The sequence below is a fragment of the Castor canadensis genome, chromosome 16 (assembly GCF_047511655.1).
Source record: "Castor canadensis chromosome 16, mCasCan1.hap1v2, whole genome shotgun sequence".
Classification (NCBI taxonomy): Eukaryota; Metazoa; Chordata; class Mammalia; order Rodentia; family Castoridae; genus Castor; species Castor canadensis.
This window is the reverse complement of record NC_133401.1, coordinates 85598386-85603471: the sequence shown is the minus strand read 5'-3', so window position 1 is coordinate 85603471 and position 5086 is coordinate 85598386.

The window sequence follows — 5086 nt, the reverse complement described above, 5'->3', positions numbered from 1 at the left end:
TTTACGTTTTATTGGTGATATTTGTGGCTGTCACTTTCCACTGTCATCCCCTCTTCCTTTGTTTTGTTCCATAGATACGATTTGATTAATGAATGAGGGCTTTTTGATTCTTCCAGATATATTTTGGTGAATTGGTTCAATAACTTGTTATTGAAAAACAAAATCCATCGGGGATGTATTTGCCTGCTTCCTCTAAAAATAAATCGCTCATGGAACCGGCTGCGTAATTCATCAGTCCAGCCATCTTTTTGAGATCTGTGAGGATGCGCTCTCATGTTTTGCTTGTTAAATATGTTCATAAAAGCGTTTGCCCTAAAGAACCAGCTTGAAGATTTCTTCTAACACTTGGGGATTAAACCGAGTCACAATCCACAAGACAAAATGCACAATACCATCCAGGTTTGGAGACCTTTTGTGCAGACACCTGCTAATGTGGTGGATGAGCCCAAAGGTGCCGAAGAGATGAGAAAGGATGCCAGCTCCTCAGGTCACAGCTCTGAAGCTCTCACTTGTCACCGCCCCTCCCTTTGTCACTCTGAAGGCTCTTAGTGAGACTTTGCAGTCACACACTTGACCTCCTGCAGAGCTGTCTATGAAGCACCATCTAAGCCATCTGCCGCTCAAACCCAAGGCAGAAGCCAAACTCTGCTTGCATGGAGTCTAACTCTTTCCTTCCTGGGGAGGTTTTTCATTCATTTGCGTGACATGAAGTTTGTTGGGGACTGAGATAAAGCACTGCTCCACCCCTCCATCTTCAGCCTCACACTTGTCACCGGGTACCTTTTGTCATGTTGTAGCCGTACCAGAAACAGACATTGCCTGCTCCTTCTTGGTGCTAACACAGAAGATTCAGTGAGACGGAGGAAGGAGGTCACTTTCCATCTGCTTACAGTCATTCGCGTTCTTCCTCCACATGGCAGGCATGCTGTGTGATCTTCTGCCTCTGACAAGGTAGTTCTCACACAGCTGTCTTCTTTTCTGCCAAGGCATTTGGTGTGTGGCTTCCTTCTGGTTTCCCACCAAAAATATCTGGAGAGCTCTGAAAAATACAAGTTTTTTTTGTTGTTTTTGAGTCAAGGTCTCCTATGTAGACTGGCCTGAAACTTACTGTGTAGCTCACAATCCTCCTGCTTCAGCCTCCCGAGTAGTGGGATTACAGATGTGCACCCTCAGGTGTGGCTAAACGATACAGGTCTTAGGCCAGGTGTTGTGGTTCATACCTGTAATGCCAGCTACCTGGGAGGTGGAGACCGGGATGGTCATGATTTGGACCAGCCTGGGCAACAAGTTAGCATGACCCCATCTGAACCAATAGCTGGGCGTGGTGGCACACGCCCGTCATCCCAGCTACTTGGGAGGCATAAATAGGAGGATTGCAGTCCAGGCTGGCCCTGGGAAAAAGTGAGACCTTATCTGAAAAATAACTTGAGAAAAAAGAGATAGGGTGTGGCTCAAGTGGTAGAGCTCCTGCCTAGCAATTGCAAGGCCCTGAGTTCAACCCCAGAACCCCTTCTCCCCACAAGAAAATACAAGTCTTGAGTCCAGAGGTGTAGGCTAAATAAGACTTTGGGCTCCATTGCCTGCAAAGCTGCACCAGTGAGAATTATGGTCAGTCAGTCTTGGGGACCGTGTGTGTGTGTGTCCCCAACAGGAGGACTCAGCATATCCCCACGTGGCTATGATTTACTATGGCTAAAGGAGCCCAGCAAAACCAGCTGTGGGAACAGGATTGAGGGCAAGGTTCAGAGGAAACCGGGTCTGAGCTTGCAGGAGTCCTCTCCTGTGGAGTCATGCAGAATTGCTCAACTCTTCCACTGAGTTGTGTATGGGACACTGTCTGCTGGGAAGCTCAGCAGACTTTCAGTGGGGGTCACACAGCACCCTGTGCCTACCACGCACGGCCCCAGACCCGAAGGAGGGAATCATGAATCCCACCAAGCCACCTTGCTTATACAAACTGCTTAGCTCACGAAGCCACTCTTATCAGTTAGGGCATGCTGGGAACCTCCCCAATCCAAAGTCCCAGATGCCAGCCAGGGGCTAGCCTGGCTTTCTAAGGACAGCAGTTTTGGACCTGTTGTTTTACCTTTTCTTTTCTGTGCAGTTGTACAGAAAAGAGGCAAAGGTAAGCTTTTTTGGGTTCAAAATAAGTTCACCAAGCTTCTCTACAGGCTAGGAAGGAAACTTCTGAACTGGAAACGCCTGTAACCCTAGCTACTCGGGATGCAGAGATCAGGAGGATCACGGTTTGAAGGCAGCCTGGAGAAATAGTTCCCAAGACCCTGTCTCAAAAACCCCATCACACAAAATGTCTGGCGAAGTTGCTTAACTGGTACAGTGCCTGCCTAGCAAGTATGAGGCTGAGATCAAAACTCCATACTGCAATAATAATAATAGTAATAATAATAATAATAATAGTAATAACAACAACAGAAACTTCTGGATGAAAATGGAGATTCAGGTGACTTTTTTTTTTCAGTGGTACTGGGGATTGAACTCAGGGGCTTACACTTGTTAGGCAGATGCTCTGCCACCTGTGCCACTCCTCCAGTCCTTTTTGCTTGAGTTATTTTCAGATAGTCTTGTGCTTTTTTACTCAAGCTGGCCTCAAACCACAATCCTCCTACCTCTGCCAGCCACATTGCTGGAGTGACAGGTGTGAGTCACTGCACAGGCTCTGCTGCGGATCTTAATGACAAAACTCACCTCCCCTCTCTAGAGTAGGAAAACCACGAATTTGGCCCAACTGGACCTTAGGGCGGTGTAGCCGAGACGGGTAGTTTGCTTACAATCCATATGTCCTCAAGCTCATAGAGACCTTGTCAAACATGAAGCTACTCACTTCCTTTGTGTGCTCAGTTCCCTTTTTGCAGTTTCCCAAGTGGAATGGCTTTTCCTAATTTCTGGGAAGGCAGGACGATAAGTAAGCCTTGACCTTGGGTGCTCAAGGCTGTAGCACCAAGACATTGAATGACGTGGGTCACATGACTCCACTCCAAGTTCCCCAAAAAGAAGTCAGAATTTTGAAGCTCAGCCTCACGGGCCATGGGGAACCTTTGTCAGCACTCGGGTTCATGGCAGCAGTGCTCCGTGTGACACTTGAATTTTCTTCAGCCACAGGCGTCTCCCTGCGCCCACAGCCTCCTGGGGTTACCTGGTAGGGTAGAGCCACCTGCTTTTAGGCCTGTGATTGGCAAAATGGAAAGAAGAGATGAGCGTTCATCCCACAGGAAATTCCCAGAGGGAGACCCGAGTGTGCCCACTTTCTTCCTTCTAAACATCGACTTTGCCTCGAGTTCACTCGTGTTCAGCTCACCCGTTCCGGTGAGTAGTGGCACAGAAAATCCTTCATGGACCCTAATAATGGCGGTCGTTGTCACACCCTTGCTTCCCAAGGTGTGAAAGTTCCTTTGTACAGGGCAGTGTCCCATGAGTTTAATCATTGCTGTCATTTCTCTCTCTTCTCCATGTGTGTCCATCCTTCTTAAAAGTGTAGGCCAATATCAAACGAGTGTTTTTCAACCCAAACACACGATAGTCTGATATCTACCTGAATTCTTGACAAAGCTGTTGAAAATTATGTGTAATTTAATATAATGAAAAGACAGATGAATCATGCATTCATTTTTTAAAAATTTTTCCTACCTCACTTTTAATTTTGTATTTTTTACTTTAGCATACTGTAGTTGTACATTGTGACATTTACATAAGTGCTTACAATACGTCCTAATTAGCTTCACCCCCCCCCTTATCTTTCTCCTGTTTCCTCCCTTCTTAGGACAATTTTAACGCATTCCATTTTCATACACGAATACAAAATATTCCACCATACTCACCCTCCTTCACCGTTTCCTTATGTCCTCCCTCCTCCGGCTAGTACCCATCCCAGGACAGGACCAGATTTACCTTCTTGTCCCTCATTTTTTAAAAAAGACATTTTTGTTAGTTTATGATAGTTACACAGGGGGGTCTGTTGTGACATTTTCATGTGTGCATGTATTATGCCCCAAACGGTTTCATCCCCTCCACCATTCTCCTGTCTACCTTTTTCCCCTTCTTAAGGTGACATCAACAGGTTTCACTGCTCCATATTCTCACCTTATAGAAAGTCCATCAACCAAATTCACCTTCTTTACTTTCTTCGTTTACCCTCCCTCCCACGAGTGCCCTTTTTTTTTTCTTTTGAAGACATTTGTATGCTCCGTAAATTGCATTGACCATGCATTGGAATGTAATTCTCTGTATGTTAAGAATCAGTTTTTTAAATTATGTTTTAGGAAGCGAGGACCTTGGGCAGTAGATGTATCATGAGTGGATAAAAATTTACCATGGGCCAGCTGCTGAGAAGAACAGCTCTGCGTGTATAAGGGGAGCACAGAACATCAAAGCCGGCCATGTCCCGATCTGGGTGTCACACGCCTAACTGCAGGTCACTATACTGCGGTGTGACTCGTGTTCAACTTGTGATCACTGGAATCTCAAGCTGCATTCCTCTGGGCTCACTCCTCCACTTCTCTGTCTCTTTCATTTGAGATCGACCCCATCATTTACTTGTTACCAAGTGCCTTCCCATATTTATGTAACCCCTACATTGAGACATTTGCTGTTCGATATCAAGGCAACTAAAATTAATATTTCCAAACGTAGAATATTCCACACCTGGTTTCATGCCCTTGGGAAATAAGCCACCCAAGAAATGCCACCCAAGAAATGAATATTTGAGTGCAGTGAGCTCTGGGGCTGCTCTGGGCAGGTAGGAGGTGAGGGACAGACGAGGAATATTAGGGTTTTTCCTGGGAACTCTAATGTCTACATAAAGTGTAGAGAGATACAAAGATGCTGGAATTGTTTTCCCCCAAAGTATATCCTGGAACTATAAAGTGCTATTTCAATACAAATAAAAGAGAATTGGATAGCGAAGAGGCTGAGATGGGTCCTGTGGCGTTCTTTGGGAGTTGGCTGAGCAACTCCAGGCTCCATTGTGCAGCTGCAAGTGTTGAGGGGCAGCAATGTCAAAGAGAAACCATGGCCATGTCAGCAGCGTTTGCAGTAGAATCACGCCTTTCCCAAGGGGACCTTATACACA